The following is an 18,091-nucleotide window of genomic DNA, read 5'->3' as shown; positions in this document are numbered from 1 at the left end:
TAATAAACAATCCTGCTTATGCCGTGAGCACTGTGCATCTTCCATGCTTTGCATGCTCAATTGGACCTGATCCACACAAAAAAGGACACAAGGCACAATCTCTGGGAATCTAATCATGGGAAGGTGAAAAGTGAAAACCGATTTTGGGAGGAATTTCAACCATCCGCACACTGAGTGTGCGCTCACCTGGGCTTTTTTGAAATTTTGTAAGAAATGGTTTGATGGGAGATCCAGCTCCAAAAATGTGTGCGGCTAATCCGCACACATTTTCCTATGTTTACCACATAACAAACACATAGGCAAGTGTACTCTCGGGGGATGTAGCCTACAGGTGCAGTCCTCCCTGTCACATTTAGCTGGAATATGACAGCCAGGAGTACATGAAAGCATCTCAGGAAGGGGGAAGGCAACACCTTCCTCCTGCCATGGCCAGCCTAATTAAATATGAAAGGCTCCATGGATCCACCCTGCCCATTATAGTTCGGTGTAGTACAGTAGGCAACCCCTGAAAGGGGACCCCCTTACAGAGGGAAAAAGGATGTAATTTGATGGAAACAGAAAGTCTGTTCTTGCCACAAATTTCAAGGGAGACCTGCACTTTAATCAGGAGCCACATAGAGCTCAATTAACCAGAGAGACACTACAACAGACAGGAAGATGGGTGGGACATAGTAGTACATGTTGTCACCTCTTACCTTTCCTGTTGCAAAGCATTCTGGTAATGACCTCACGCGTAACAGAAGATTGTTGGTGGGGATCCAGGATTACTTCATTAAGGTAGGCTTAGCCTTCACTAATCACTGGGGCCCATTTGGCTTTAAAAGAGGGCTGAGCCCCTCTCTTAGCAGATCATCTGACGACTTTCAAAGGAGTGAGAAGAAGCACTCATTTGGACCCTGGCTGAAGGTACAGTCTGCCTTACAGCTTCCACCAGTGAAGGAAGGTCAGGATTTCTGAGAGGGAGGCAAGATCCCTCCCCTAAACATCTCCCAGGAAACAGAGGGAGATACCAAACTCAGAGGAACCGTCCAGCAGCTCCAGAACCGGAATCCCCTGCTGCTCCCAAAAAAAAAAAAAAAAGGGCCCTGCGGTGCCGGTTCCCGATCACGGAAGTGAAAGGGAACTGGCACCGCAGGGACATTGCGTGAAGGAAAGGTAAGTAGGGTTTGGTTATGTTGTGGGTGTGGGTAGGGGTGTGTTGGGGGTGTGGGTGGGAGAGTGTTGTGGGTATGTTGTCGGTGTGGGTGGGGGTGTGGGTATGTAGGGGTTTGGAATGCATTTTCACATGGGAAATGTGCGAACATTTTGTGGTTCGCACATTTCTCATGCAAACTTTTTCATCGCAGACTTTTCCGTGATGGAAAATCACGCAGATCCCTACTAAAGATCCCATAATAGAACAGATTCTCAATAACCCTTGCCAATATCTTATTCCCTCAGCACCTCTGTATTTTCAACCCCATAGCTCATTAGTATTAAGTCCCCAAGGCCCTAAACTCCCTCCCACTCTTCCTGATCCCCAAAATACCCCCCACTAGAAGAAGATGACATATCAGATGCCAGCATAGATCCTCACAGTGAATATATACGTGGCCCATTTACTAAAGAAAAGGCAAGGAAACCAGAACCCTTTATTAGGAATACACGAGCTGCTGTAATGCCTACCCAATGAAGGAAATTGAGGGAGCAGGCTAATAGGTTAGTACTGAGCGGCGTCTGACAGAATGTTGTTGAGGAAGTACTTGAAACCCAAGGTCCTGAGTGACTAATTTTATTAGAATGTTTGGGTGATGGGATTCAAATCCAGACGGAACAAAAATTGCCTTTGGCATTCCCTAGGGAATTGCAAGATTTAAATTTAGCTGCCTTCTTTTATCATACGGAGAAGGATGCCTTTTCACATGTTAAAGGTCTTTCAGGAGATATTTGATGAAATGAAAGCACCAGAGAAAGCTCAATTGGAATTAGAAGCTGCAATTAATAGTTCTGAATATGTTCAACAGCCCGCTATCATCACAGCATGTAAAGAATCTTGTATATCAGATGAGGAATTACAGTTAATTACACATACCGCTCCTAGATGGGCCATCACTTTGACCTCTCTTTTGGTTATTTGCAGTACCTTTTGTCAGTATGCTCCCCAGATGCAGATGCATGCCATGAAAGTAATGTTGGATGCAAGTATGCAGCAAAATGAGGAAGCCGAGATAGAAAATTCTGCAGAGTCGCAACACTTGAAACTGATAATAGATAATGCATCCATAATGAGTATTCCAGAGCAACTCATACACTTAACGGCACTTTTAAAATCACGAAAACCACCTACTTGTGAGCTTTATATGCAGGAGGTGCCGCCTGCCTACATACCACAGCATGCCAAGCTTGATGCTCATGGAGATCCTGTCCTTGATAATCAAGGGAAACCAAGTAAGCAGCCTGCTAAATATGACAGCCAATTTGTTCATGTGCCATTTTCCAGGCAAGAATTAAATGCATTAAAACAGACAATCCCTTAAATTTGAAAAAACCCTACTGGGTTTTATAAAGAATTAGAGGCCATTTTGAATACTTCTATCTTCAATAGTAGAGACCTAGAAACCAGTGGCGGCCGCTATCATAGGGCGGCAGGGCGCCGCCCCCCACTTAGGCCCCCCCACCAGGTATGAGTGCTAACAAATTCAGTAGAAGTTCTGAAGTTCTTCTTCTGAATCTGTTTGTATTTTCCACCTTGTGGGGGCGCTGTGGCGAGACACTGGCGACAATTACCTTCCTATTGTTGCAACCGGCCCATGAATAGGATTCCTTTTCATGGGCCGGCTGCAACAGCGGGGCGCGTCCCGTTTTACATTCCTTTTTCTTATAGTAAAGTGCGTGGAGTTCCTAGCTCCACGCACTTTACGTAACACTTTTAATTAGGATGCTGGCGGGGCGCCCGAGGGGTGGCCCCGCCAGTATCACTATGTGCGCAAACAGCGCAGCAAAGATCTGTAATCTGCAGGGAGGGAGGGAGCCTCCGTCCCAGCCTGCATAGATACAGTAATCTCATTGGCTGTTTGCCAATGGCTGGCAAACAGCCAATGAGAATACTGTATCTATGCAGGAGGCAGCCAATGACTTCAGTGTGGGGGTGGGGTGATGGCCCAGGCTGCATCCACCCACCACGCTCCTCTCTCTCTTCCTCCATGTCCTTGTGTTTTCAACGTGTTGAGCTGAGCTGCCCTGCCCTGCTGCCCACCAGAGAGAAAGAACAGGCCGCACTGCAGGCGGAAGAAGTTTGCCTCCGACTGCGTCCACCAGAGTAAGTACAACTGTTCTGTGGCCACAGCAACTTTTACTTGTTGCTTAGTTGTACTGGTCTTGCCTGGATATGTGTGAAGGCCTGGCTCCATTATGGGAGCTGGCACAATGCAGGTCCCTGCTTTTGATCATGGCGCCTCGCTTTTCTTACCCTGTAAACTTTGATTACTTGCCTTTGATTTCGCCAGCCCTCCACCTCCCCTCCGACTGCTGGAACCTGGGGCCTGCTCATTTTTTGTATGTCCCAGCAGGGCCTCAGGTTCACCGGCAGTATCACGGCGAAGCGACTCGAGGCCGCTTACATTTGAATAGAGCTCCGGGGCTTGGCAAAGGGTGTTCTGGAAGCAACAGGTTAAAAAAAAAGGAGGCATGCAACGGTGCAAGCCATCGCCGAATTCCAGTGTTAAAGTCGGCGGCAGGACAAGGTCAAGTAAAACGACCTTGTCAGCAGGGCTGGCTCATTTTGAGATGATCAGTGCCGTCTCAGGGTGAAACACTCCTTCAGGATTCAGGTGCACGGCCAAACAGTGTTTCATGTCAGGTGGCAGAATAATTAAAACATACACGACGCACTCGGAAATAATGTTTCTGCTGCACAACTAGCAATGCCCCATTCAATGTTCATTCAAGCCAGTCGGTACGTCATATACGCATTCCTTTTAAAAAGATTGTTTTGCTAGCTGAACGAATGCACTTCATAATGTTTTGTGTTTGTAGCCACTAAAAGGAATTCCTCTTGTCTTCTATATTGTCGTTGCATGTATTATCATGTTTTCATTGTGTGTTTGCGCATGTGTCTTGCATTTAATAACATATTGCCGCTCACGCAAACCGCGTGTGTGTAGTGTTCTCTTTTTAAGTAATGGTCTGCCACACAGCGCTCTGTATTTGCCATTAGCGCATTTAATGTCAACGTGTGTGCAGAAAAGTTTGCAAAATAATCAATCAAAAGATTCTTCCCAGTGACGTATGCCCACTTCCATTAGGAAAGTACCGCTAGGCTCGGATTGAAACGCAAAATGGTGCTGTGGGCAAGTTTGATGAGTTACTTCACTATGCGGCTAGTCGTTTTGGCCAGTGTTGCGGAATACATATCTTTAAAATGCACAATCTGTATCACATTCTATTAAAAACTCCCCTTGTTTACTATTCAAACAGTCTGTCCCAAAAGGAATGAATAGCCATTTGCAACTGTGGGCCACTTTTTCATTGGTGCCCGAGACAATTTTATGCAACCAGTCTGAGCCTGCGCTGGCTCATCCTCGCCGCCGCAGTACAAGCATCTGATCTAGGCCTCCCATTGGCCCAACACTGAACACCTGACCCCATCATCTCCCGCAAGAATCCCTGCACCCAGGAGCCCGTCAGCCATTCTAGTCCTCAACCATTGTGTGATGGGTACTTGAGGGTGATGGAGACCCAGGCCATTTCCTCTGCATGGGGCAACCCAAAACTATCCACTTCTTTGCCAACCAGCACTGACCTCCAAAGTGTCCCTGCAGGTGATCCAGGCTTTTCATTGGATCAATCACTCCCATATTTATACCACCACCTCACACACCATCCAGCCTGTCTAGTTGCTAGAAAAGCGTCTTGCCTGTTCGCCCTCTTTATCCCTTGCAGAAGATGGCGATCATTATCTCGATGCAAGTACTCTGACCCTATCTTCACCAGCCTACCACTACCACCTGGGCATTCATGAATCAGACTTTAATCTTCACGCACCACAACTGAACATTCTGACCACCACTGACCTTGATTTTGTTGGTCACGATTAAGCGGTTAAAAAGTGATATTTTAGCTTAGTTTCCCCCCTTTCAGAAAATGCCGAAAATCCCACCTTAGTAAGAGGATGAACGCATATGAATGCCAGTAACAGCATGACAAAATGATAAAATGATATTTTTCCATCATTACTGACTATATAATGATGAATTTCTTTATGCATACATCATAGTACCAGCTATTCTCAATACAAGCTGCTGTAAAATACACTTGCACACGTAAGAATAATTTACCACCATTAGTATGTAAAACCTAATGCTTACTCTGGCTGATCATGGAATTTTTGCGCCGCAAAACAGGGATTTGTGCGCCATTCTGCCCGCAAATCCCTATTTAACAAATGGGGATTTGTGGTGCACAAATCTCCGTTTTTCGGCGCACAAATTCCATGAATCAGCCCCTTTATGTCATATTTTGGTGGGTTTTGGACAGTAAATAGCACATTTTGGAGGCAATTTTTCAAAAGATTTCGCGGGGGAGAACCACCTCACACCCACCTTGGGTGGTGTGGGCTCGCGCGCTCGCTCCCAAATTCCCACTGGGAACTTACCGCCCCACCAGCTTTAAAACTCACCAGCCGCCACTGCTAGAAACCCTATATTCAGTAATCATGCCATCGGATATTTAGACACCAATCAGAAATATCACTGACCCTGCAACTTTGGGGAGGACATGGGACGCACTTTTCCACCTTGAGGCTAATAAGACTGCTGGCGAAAGGCCCGCTCCCACAGTGCTTAACCTTCCCACTATGATAGCTGCACAACTTAAAAGGGCTCTACCCGAGAAAAATATTAATTGGGACAAGCTTGCCACATTTGTCCAAAATAAAACTGAAGGGCTAACAGGGTATTTTTTATAAGTTTGAGCAAGTATTTATTGATTTTTCAGGACAAGAAATGACTACGCCGGCTGGGAAACAGTTATTTGCAGATACATTTGTTCAGCAATTATTACCAGAAATTAGCCATTTTATAATGCAATCAGAAAGTGCCTGTCAGACTAAAACACCATCAGATATTTTACATATGGCTCAGTACGATAATATGAAAACAGAGTGAATGAAGAAAAAGAGAAGGCAGAAAAGAAAAGAGTGGATCTTAATTCAAGAGTGTTAATACAGCAAGCACAACAGGGAACTAGGGGAGGGTCATTTGTTGGCACAAGAGGAAGAGGAAGAGGTATTGGTCCATTTGCACCATTTTCCCCGCCAGGGACCAATCAGTGTGCATATTGCAAACAGGAGGGCAATTGGAGGGTGCATTGCCAAGCCTTAGTGAATAAGGGAAATGGAATGTATCAAAGAGGGGGAAGAGGTCATCAGGGAGGACAGGTAGGAAGTTGGGGCAGATGGGTACCACATGGAACTGCGGCTGTCCCTGCTGCAACTACTGCAGCCCCATTTAGCTCCAACATTTTTGATAATCATGGTGATTCTTTTGTCACTAATCAATACAACACTGAGTATTTTTCTTGGGATTCTTCAGAATAGGATAGCCCTCAAATAAAACTGGAACCAATCCCCATTCCTGTGCATCAAGCAGGACCCTTTGTCCACATAAGAGTTGGGAGAGACTGGTACATCAATTTCTAGTAGACACAGGGGCACAGAAGAGCTCTATAGATCATGCTAAGGTTCCAGACATTCCGATGAGTGGGCATACCAATATTACAGTAGGGCTCGCTCGAGCACCTGGAGCTAGTAAGGTGTCAGCAGCAGTACGGTCCTCTTAGGACCAGCAGCTAGTGAGATACCATTTTATTTTTATTAACTACACAGTGTGGAGAAAATGTATTGGGTTTAAATTTATTGTGCTACTAATTATTATACACCTGATGGAGTACATATTACAGTATGCCCTTCAAAGATAGATCATTTTTTAGCAAAACCACTACCAGCAGAGTTTGACAATATTCCTGATGTATTATGGACATTTTCCGAGAATGACGTTGGCCTTATGGATATAGCCCCAGTAAAAATACAAATACGACAGGGAGCAATTTCTTAGCATGTTCCTCAGTACAAAGTATCCCCTGAAGGTTATTCAGCACTTGAAACAATTGTTTCCGACCTAGTAAGAAAAAGGGATTGTGGAAGAAATCAAGGGGAGTGTATGTGATAGCCTCAGTTTACCAGTTTATAAAAAGGGGGGTGTGGATTTGCTGTACCTTCTTGTAATTGATTTGAGAGCAGTCAATAAAATTGCAGTACCTCAATTTCCGATAGTTCCAGACATTATCACAATTTTGACTATGATTCCACCATCTGCAGCATATTTTTCAGTGCCCGATTTGAAAAAAACTTTTTTTTAATATATTATTGCATCTAGTTAGCAGATTTCTATTTGCTTTCTTCCTTGGTGGAAGACCATATACTTTCACTAGAATACCACAAGGATATACAGAAAGATCAAACATATACAATAGTGCACTTAAGGAACAGTTGTATTCCTTGAAATTACCTGCATCTGTTACATTGATGCAACACATTGATGATTATTGCAGCTCTCACAGAGGAATTCTGTAAACATGCAACCTTTTTATTATTGACACATCTGGCCTACCATGGCAATAAAGCTTCCCTAAAGAAATTTAAATATTGTAGACATGAGGTAGCATATTTAGGGTACCTCCTGTCTAAGGGGGGGTAGGAAACTAGCACCAGACAGAATAAGAGCCATTTCCAACATGCTACAGCCAAAAACACATAAATAGGTTACATCACTGATAGGTGTGGTCTCTTATTGCAGACAATGGATACTTAATTTTTCACTTTTCGCTTATTGTTAAGAATTTGATTCAACTCAACAAATAAAAATGTACATGATCCGGTGCAATGGACTGTTGAACATCAAGAGGCATTTGTTTTGTTGCGCACAGCGCTTTGTTCTGCTCCCATTTTAGGGACTTTGGATTATGAAACGGAACTTGTCTTGTTTGTGCATGAAGTTGATGGATGTGCTGTGGCTGTTTTGACACAGGAACATGTGGGAAGGAATAGCCAGTGAAGCTATTTTTCCTCCACGTTAGACCATGTTGCATGTGCTGTGCCTAAATGTTTGCGCGCGGTAGCAGCTGCAGCTTTGTTAGTGAAACAAAGTGTAGGTATGGTTTTAGGTCACTCTTAAACAGTAATCATACCTCACCCAGTCAATGTCCTTTTAAATAGGACTCAGACTCAATATATGACTACGGCCTGACTTACCAGATATTAATTGATATTGTTTGCACCATATATCAAAATTAAGCGCTGCAACACACTCAACCCTGCTGAGCTATTAGCCATACCAAATCAGTGTAGCGGGGACAATAAGGTAGCCAACCATGATTGTATCTTCGCAACTGAAGAAGACACCAAGGGCCAAATTGATTTGCGAGATATCCCCCTTCCGCGGGCAGAAGGAGAATTATACTGTGACGGGTCATGTTTTAAAATGCCCGATGGAACTACAACCACAACATATGCGGTTACTACTTTGAGAACTATAGTAGAGACCAAACAAATACCTTTTAATTTAGCACAGGCAGCAGAAATTATAGACTTGACCCGTGCTTGCAAATTGTTAGAGAACCTTTCTGTAAATATTTCCACTGACAGTCAGTATGCATTCGGAGTAGCACATCATTTTGGGAAATTATGGGCAGAAAGGGGATTTCTGACTTCACATGGAACCAAGATACAATATGGTTTCTTAATATTGGAACTGTTGTCAATTCTAATGGTACCAAAACAACTAGCCATAGCTAAATGTGCTGCCCAGCAGAAAATACTGACTGAAATTCATAAAGGAAATGATTTTGCTGATTCCATAGCTAAACAAACAACATTAGATTGTACCTCGGGGATGTATAATGTTGACAATATTAGAAAGGCCCAGGATTTAGGAGATACAAGCAATGGCCACTGCTGAGGATATAAGGGTGTGAGAAGACAGCTTTTCTATACAGAATGAAGAGGGGTGTTGGGTCGTAGAGTCAAAAAAAATATGGATGTTATCCAATGCCTATGTACCTTTGGTTGTGTGTATGACCCATGGACCCACCCATGTACATGCTAAAGCCATGTGAAAACAACTGGAGAATGTTTGGTGTAATTCATTGATTGCTACAACAGCTGAGAATGTGGTTAGACATTGCATGATGTGCCTAGAACATAATGTAGCTCGAGGGACTACGGTCTGTGCAGGACATTTTTACCCTCCTACCTTCCCATTTGAGGTTTTGCATTTTGACTTTATTGAATTAGAAAGATGTAATAATTTGAAATATGTGCTAGTAATGATCTGTGCCTTTAGCAAATGGGTAGAGGCTTTTCCCTTGCAAGACAACAAAGCCATTTCCACTGCGAAAGTCATGTTGAATGACTATTTCTGCAGGTTTGGATTACCCAGGGTAATCTGGTCTGACAACGGCCCCCAATTTATTGCAGAAGTAAAACGAAACGTGTGTAATGGATTGCAGATCAAAAAGAAATGTCACACGGCTAACCATCCTCAAAGTGCAGGGTGAATTGAGTGCCAAGAGTGGAATAAAAAAAAAATAGCTAAAGTTTTGTTCGCACACAGGACTTAAATAGCCAGACGCTCTACCTTTAGCATTACTCTCTATGAGGAATATAGTTGCGTCCAAATCATTGTTATCCCCTTATGAAATTGTTATGGGCGGACCAGCAAATTTTTGGGGTGCACCTAGACCACTATCATTGAAGGACATTAAGCGCCCACTGCTTGTTCATTATTGTAAACAATTGATTGAACAATTGCGTTCTATCCCCCAGCAGGTGAAGGATAGCTTGCCGGACACAAATGTGTGAGAGGGATATCAGGTGAAACCTGGTGTCCTGGTGATGGTCAAAAACCTTCAAAGAAACACTGCACTGCAACCATGTTGGCTAGGACCATACCAGGTGTTGTTGGCCACCCAAATCGCAGTCGTGTAGAAGGGAAAAGGAGATGGAGCCACACTGCTCACATCAGATTGGTTCCTTTGCCCTCACCTTCTGATGGACATCATCCTCCTTCATCTGAAATGAAGGATTCTTGCACCCCTGTGAGTCTGTCAAAATCTGAAATAAAGTCTTCAATACAGACACCCACCTTGTTCGAAGATCATACTATCCCAGGAGCAACCAGACACAATTTGAGACCCAGGGAAGAATAGGATCGGACTTCGGAAACCTACAAGTGCAGGTCTGGCACTGATTTCATTCTGTGCCCACCGGAAATCTACATGTGCAGATCTGGTACTGATGTCAGTCTGTGCTCACCGGAAACCTACAAGTGCAGGTCTGATACTGAGGTCAGCCTTGCATCCACGAGAAATCAACGTTTCCTCATCCCTGTGCAATCCAGGAAGTAACAGGGTATCTAAGGACTGAAGAAAACCTGCTTTATGGAGTTGCATCCATTTGGTGATCAAATTCCCATGAAAAACAATGAAGTGACTCTAACTTCTCGCTCACAAAAACTGTGGACAACGAAAGACCGAATAGCAATATTGACATTTTGTACGATTTTAGTGATAAGACTTTCTGCTTATTTTGGTTCCTTGAACATGATTCTGTACATCTTTTAAAGACACTTCTTCCCAATGACACTGAAGCTACTACCAAGCTCTTTTTTACCCCCAATGTTTTAACCCATACTCAGAGATATGGTTACCGAAATAATTCCTACATACAGGTTTTGGACAAAGTTCAAAAAGCTACTATTGGAACAAATTGTTGGCTTTGTTCACATGTCCCGCAGAGTGGAGATGGCGTAGGAATACCCAATCATGCAGTCCCATTTAATCAATCAATATTATGTGCTGTACTTTCTCAGTCTCGTAACAGGTTGAAATGATTGGGATAGAGCATGTGCCCCTACTGGAAGGATAATGCTTAACACTACTATTAAAAACCCTGAAATGTGTGTTAAGACCCTTAATAGCAATCATTCAAGTCTTAGTATGGTGTCTAACCTTCCATGGAGATTCTATACCTCTTATATGAATGTTACATATCCTTTGTTCCAGGTAATTCATAGGATAGGAGAACCCCCGTTTGCTATAGGTAGGGATAAATATAATATGCAATCCTTTGATACAATCGTTGACCATACCAAGTATACTAATTCCATCCTTCCTTATGGGAATTGGTATTATGTTTGTGAGGACAGGGAAGCATATAAGTGGTTGAAGAAGGGTTGGACGGGCATATGTTACCTTGCTAATGTATTTCCTGGAGTTTATTTGGCCTCCACAGATAACATATACCAGCATGTACAACTGCAGAGTGGGAAAAGAGAAGTGGACCAGACTGATACTGATGCCCAGGTGGCAGCAGATTTTGGGAAAGGAATAATACCACTGTTATGTATATTGTATATGAAAAATCTGACCTGCAATCTTGATACACTGTCTCAGATGTTCTATTTTGTTTGAATTATAGTGCTTAGAAGTCTCACCTGTAGAGGATGCATTAGACCACTGAACCACAGATCCAGCAATACCTGAAAATCCTTCTACACTGGAGGAGAAAGTGAACCACTTTCAGAGGGAAATGATTTTAAAAAAGTCACCTTTGTTATTGTGGATATACCGAATTCCTAAATCTGTCTCACTCCAGCTTGGAACGTAGCCACATGACCACGGGAGCACGTCACTTGATGTTTGCTGTAAATCAGCTTTCTGAATGTACTTGTATAGGGGTGTCCCACATTCAAGTGTCCCTCCATTGCCCCTCCCCAGGCAAGCCTGTTTTGCATATGCAAAGTGGCTTCGGCTGGAGGCACAGCCCTCCCCTTCCTATTAAGTCTCAGGTACACTTTATTTAAATGGTGACTGTCATGAATGGCTATTTTCAGGGTTTCAGGTGCGATTGGGGCAGCCGCAGATGTGCCTGCAGTCACACAGATGCTTGGGGAATCAGGCCCATCGTTTTCAACAAGAGCGCCCTTTGGAATATCTCTTGTGCATCCACAGCCGGGTGCTACATTTAAAAGCACAGATGGGAAGAAATGTCAATTTGCCTCTATGTTATGTTAAGGAACGTGTATACTGTGCTATGGCATGTGTGGGTAGTGCTGTATTGTGCTCCATGTGCGGGTAAAGCTTACCATGGTCTGGTGAGGACAGTGGTGAGAGGACAGGCGAAACAGCAGTAAGATAGAAACTTAATCATTACCTGAAAGGTACAAGAGGGGTGCGGGGGAGGGTATATGATTGTGGTAATATTGGTGCACGAAGAATCATTGGGTCTGGATAAAATACATGTTAATTAGGGAAACAGGGACTACAACCAGCCGGTAATGCTGAGCAATATTCCTGTGAGCGTAGTTTATATTGCATCAATTGTGTGGCACCAGACTCTTGCCCTGCATCTTCCATTTGTTCTGGAATCTTCTAGCACATAAACACAGGCTGTTGGAAAACCTCGAATTACTTACTTCAATACTTTTTAGAGATGTCCTTGGTGGCAGGCCCAAAATATTCCAACATTGGAAGGATTGTGTATGTTTTATGACATGCAAATCTGGGATTAGGGATTAGTTTGCGTGATCTTTAAGCTTTAGTTTGAATTTCAGTCCAGACAGCCAATACACAAATTGGCGTCTTGGCCTGGGGCGGATATTGACATATCTACATCATTAGACTTACCTCAGACACCTCTGCTTGGAATGTCACAGGTCTAGCTGAGTGAAGCACATCTGGATGTTAATTAGGCCCACGAGGCAGCCATTGTTCCTGTGGGTATTGAGGCGGAGCAGTGACTCTGCATTTGGGCCCTCCCATTTCTCTTAGCATAGCCTAATAATGTCACTCACTCATAAGCAGCTTTCCATTTCCAGACAGAAGGGAGAGGGAAATGATGGAAAGGACACCGCCAACTTGGAATTTGGGCTCAGGAGAAGTGTGATTTGTGATTCCCCAAAAGAAATCCTTTGGGAATTGGTGACATCATTTGTAGAAAAAGGGGACTGTTGGCAGCTTATCAGAAACCTTAAACTGGTTTCTTTTAGGTGTTGGATTTGGACGAAAACAATGAAAATGTTCAACGAATACTTTTCCAACTTGGGCCCATTAAACCTTTGTAGCATTGTGGAGGAATACGGTCCTCAAGTCAATGAACCCTGGAACGTTTGGTCTCTAAAGACACTCCTCTAGTCGCAGTGAACCAGTATAACCTCATCTCCATTTCCAGGGATAGCAAAAAGAACCTTCCTGTACACTTGACATTCTGCTCATCTGCCTGGACACTTTACCTGCTTGAAGTGACTGAAAGTGCCTTACCTGCCTGTCTAGATCTACACCCTTAAAGCCAGGACACCTTCCACTGAATGGTCCATGGAACCCTCAGAGACTTTTTCTGCTGGCAGATGTCTGCAATGTGATCAGCCCTGCACAAATAAGCAACCCATGAGCCTGCGGAAAACACAATGATATGAAAGAAAAGAACCCTGGGCGTTTTACCTACCCGAGGAGCACTGATATTCTTTTCCAAGCTACATTAAGAAACTATCTGCCAGTGTGTTTTCCCATTTTTTCAGGTTTTCATTACTTTTAACTCCTGGGTAATACATTGGATGTATCCTGGAAGCCTACCACTGCTTCCTGATTACATGTCTCCCCGGTGGGTGCACGGCCCTGCAGCGTTGCGCATCATGTTATGTTATGTTAGTTGAGCTTATAGAGCGCGCGGTCGCCGACACATCATGGCGCTGGGGAGAGAGAGCTAATCACACAAAAGGTGGCCAGGAAGAAAAATTAGAACAGGATGGTCTTAAGAGCTCTTCTGAACCCGAGATGACTTTGGGCGCTTCTTAATGTCGGGGGGAGGTTGTTTCAAAGTCTAGCCGCAGCAATAGAGAAGGATCTGCCCCCGATCCTTTCACGGTTGAACTTAGCGACAACTAGAAGGTTGGTGGCCGAAGAGCGCAGAGCCCGTGTAGGGACATAGCGAATACATTTCGCTTGCAAGAACTCAGCTCCTTGTCTATGAACCGCCCTGTGCACAATGCACAGGGACTTAAAAAGAACACGCTGATCCACCGGAAGCCAATGCAATTGGCGGAGTACTGGGGAGATGTGGGCACCATAAGGGGTGCCCGTAGCCAGCCTAGCCGCCAGATTTTGCATGCTCTGTAGCCGCTGTATTAAGCCAGAAGGCTGTGACAAATACAGGGAGTTACAATAGTCTAAGCGTGAGAGCACTAGCGCAGCAACCACAGGGGGGTGGAAGGCTTCAGGTATCATAGGTAGTGCCCTCTTAAGGAGCCTGATCTGGTGATGGGCGGATTGACAGACAACCGTCACTTGATTAGACATGGAGAGGGTGGCAGAAAGTATGACGCCCAAATTTCTCACTTTATCAACTGGGATCGGAAGAGGGCCCAGCGAGGAGGGCCAAAAATTTGCGGTCCACAGTGAGGAGTCCGGAGGGCAGCCCACCACCATTAACTCTGTTTTGTCGCCATTGCGTTTAAGCCAATTCTGGTCCATCCAGTCCCCTACGGCTCTCAAGCAATCATGAAGGCACGACGACACCCTATCCTGGCCTTGATCTAAGCGGATCAGGATTTGGGTATCGTCTGCATAAGAATAGCAATTGAGGCCGTAGGAGCGGATAAGACAGACCAGCGCCCAGATGTATATGTTAAACAGAATTGGCGAGAGTGAAGAACCCTGCGGGACACCACAAGTAAGAGAGCAGGGAGAAGAAAGAAAAGGGGGCCTGGGCAAAGTTTGGGTGCGATCTGAGAGAAAAGAGGCAAACCAAGCGAGAACTTGGCCAGATATACCAATCTGAGCCAAACGTGAAAGCAGAATTGGATGGTCGACCGTATCGAAAGCGGCTGACAAGTCCAACAAAATCAGAGCACCTACTCCACCTGCGTCAACAAGTTTGTACATATCGTCTTGTACCGACACCAGTACACTTTCCATACCTCTCCTTGGTCTAAAGCCAGCCTGAGCGGAATTAAGAATTTTAGAGGATTCCAAGAACGACGACAGGAGGGGAGCGATGAGAGACTCCAGAAGTTTAGACAGAAAGGGAAGTAAAGAAATTGGACGAAAATTAGCAGGGACCGTAGGGTCAAATGTGGACTTCTTAAGAAGGGGAATAACCCTGGCCGATTTGAGCTCCAGCAGGACGAGGCCCGATTGGCATGAATCATTTATGGCCGAAGTAATATCTGTTAGTAGATCTGGGGCTATCTTTTTCATAATAACAACTGGAATAGCATTCTCAGGAGATGAAGATTTAATTTTCAGGATGGCAGCTAAGACCTCTTCTTCGCTAAAAAGAGCAAAAGTGGACCAGCTAGCTGACTGGTCAGTAGAGGAGATAGATGCAGGTGTAATAGCAACTGGTGTCCTTATTGCCGAAGATTTTGCGATGTTTGATCGAATCCCATCAATTTTGGTGATAAAGAAAGAGGCAAGATCGTCACATAGCTTTTGAGAGGGCTTAACCCTAGAAGTGAGGGATTCAGAGGAAGCTAAAGAATGTACAATGGAGAACAGAGTTTTAGGCTCACAGAAAGCATCTTCAATTTTCTTTGAGAAAGAGGAGGATTTAGCCAGCTTAACCTCAGCCAAATAATTAGAGAGTCCAAGTTTGTAGGAGTCTCTAAGAACTGGGTTATAGCTGTTACGCCACTTCCGCTCTAGCTGTCTGAGTTTCAGATGGGCGGATTTAAGCTGGTCGGTAAACCAGGGTTGAGGGGGTAATCGACGCCCTTGAATTAATTTAAGAGGAGCATGCAGCTCTGCGGGAGCCAGAAATGTTTGGGAAAGACATTTTAGAGATAATGGCCTCTGAGAGGCACAGTCGGTAGCTATTTGGGTGATTAAAGCCTTAGTATCGACCGAGCGCCAGGAGCGTAGTAGAGTTTTTGGCGGAAGTATTTTGGGGGGAGGATCACATGTGTATAAGTACAAGATACCAAATAATTATCAGACCATACCACTTGTTCGATGGGACCAGGGCATAGCAGTTCGTCCTTAGCAAATATAAGATCGTGCGTATTGCCATGAGAGTGGGTGGGGGCTTGAATCAATTGGTGTAAGTGTAGATCCGAGAAACTATCAAAAAGAGTAGTAAACTCAATAGGCCTTGGCAAATTAAAGTGTAAGATGAGATTCCCTAATACCACTAAATTGGTATATTGCAGATTCAAACTAGCTGTGAGGTCAGCCAGGCCTATCCCGAAGGAGCCTATAGGACCAGGAGGATGGTAAACAAGCAGAAAATGAACAGTACAGAGTGGTGAGATGACCGCTTTCAAAAGGAGAGCTTCCATATCAAGTGTGTGTAAGCACGGCAGTTGGGTGACCGCATATTTGTCCTAAAAAATAACCGCGATTCCACCTCCTCGTTTGGGGGGTGGGCGGTCAAGATGGGTAATAAGGTATGAAGGGGGAATAGCTTGAACTAATGCCGGTGCAGAACTGGGAGTAAGCCAGGTTTCAGTTAAGCATAAGAAATCTGGTTGTCTACTGGACAGTAGGTCCCAAACTTCCCCAGTGTGAGCTGGAAGGGACCTGGTGTTCAACAGTAACATTGTAGGAGTTATCACAACAGGCTTTGAATCATCATAAGTGGTTGCAGCCATGTAGGTCGTGGAAGGCAGATCATGAAGCCAGCCAGCTGGCCACAAGGTGCCTGTAGGGGCAATGGAGAGTAGATAACCTCTCTCAAGTACTCCCACCCGGTCCATCCCGCCACGGACGGACACAGACGGGCTTGCCTTAAGCATGCCTAGGCGTGCTATCGCGCGCCCGCTGCGCCCGCCCGCTGCGCGGGCACTCGATCCTGCACATATGTGCAAGGATCGGGCTGAGAGCGAGGCAGGGGACGGTACAAAGGGCACAGAAAGAGAACTGAACGCTCGTCCTCTCCTCGTAGGCACAACCCTGCCTGCCGAGATTAGCTTGAATGTGGCAGCGTGTTTAAAAGTCAAAGCAAAGCGCTTCTTTTTCCCTCCAAATGCAGGCAAACAATGATCAATAAATTCAAATTGAACACATTTTAAAAGTAGCTAACATACACAAAGCACAAAAGAAAGCGGCTGTCCTCTAGCGGATCAGCTCACCTCTCAATGTGCGGGCGGTCGATCCTGCACATATGTGCAAGGATCGGGCTGAGAGCGTAGTTATGCAATGTTGATGAATGTAGAAAGAACTGTTGATGAAGCATGCAGCGGCTTTTTGCAATTGACCCCAGGACGCACAGTGCCCTTGACCTTCTGATGCTTCCTTGCGATTCAACTGGCATCAGTCTTATGACACTCAAAACGCAGACAGACTTTGCCCTGGGTCATGCAACCTGAAAGGTTTATTCAGATTGGTGCTGAAGGTGGGTGGGGGTGTCCCTCAGCATTTAAACAACTGTGTTGGGATGGAGCCAGTCAGGCAGAGAATGGACACTTTTCTCAGGACTCTGGGGTGGCTCCACAGACACCCCTCAAACTAGAGCAACACATTGGTGATTTCTTGGATTAGAAGTGGGAAAATGTGAGATTTCTGCCCCCACCCCTCTCTCCTGTGTCACTAGCATTTGAGGGAGCAAAATGGTGGCAAAATGGTGAGCACTGTAGAAGCCAGAGTGTGACAGTGAGCAGGCAGCACTGCTGCGAAATGATAGGAGTGTGGAAAAAGGATTGGAGCATGGCATGTACTGTGCAACAGCTTGCTGGTTCTGCCACTGATTTCTGCTCAACTAAAGTGAGTTGGGGCCCTTGGTCGGAGCTAGAGATGAGCAGTGGGGCACCTGATCACAAATGCCTGGAAGAGATTCCTGCGGGCACCAGTGCCCATGCATCACTGCGGAAGAAGCTTGTGGGGACGGAGGTGATGGTGCGTTTCTATGGATCACTCAGGGATGAGTCGGTCTAGCTGATCTTGGAGGGTACGTGGAGCTGTTTCCTGAGAGAGAACTGTTGCGCTTCACTGATCAAAGATACTCCAAAGATTGCTCTGAAACATACTGCACACTGAAAATCCAAGATGGCTTTCTTCTCCCCAG

The 18,091-nt window shown here is 45.0% G+C and overlaps 1 long non-coding RNA gene across 1 annotated transcript; it reads left to right on the top strand.

Annotated features, from left to right (window-relative positions):
* Nucleotides 1-3,195: 3,195 nt before the first annotated feature.
* LOC138512937 (uncharacterized) lies at nt 3,196-11,474 on the top strand. Its single transcript, XR_011281624.1, has 2 exons — nt 3,196-3,298; nt 9,860-11,474. It is a non-coding gene; the product is annotated as an uncharacterized lncRNA (long non-coding RNA).
* Nucleotides 11,475-18,091: the final 6,617 nt, after the last annotated feature.

Source organism: Ambystoma mexicanum, chromosome 12 (genome assembly GCF_040938575.1).
Source record: "Ambystoma mexicanum isolate Mex_15411 chromosome 12, UKY_AmexF1_1, whole genome shotgun sequence".
Taxonomy (NCBI): Eukaryota; Metazoa; Chordata; class Amphibia; order Caudata; family Ambystomatidae; genus Ambystoma; species Ambystoma mexicanum.
Note: the sequence above shows the minus strand (reverse complement) of the source record. Positions and strands in the feature narration are given on the sequence as shown.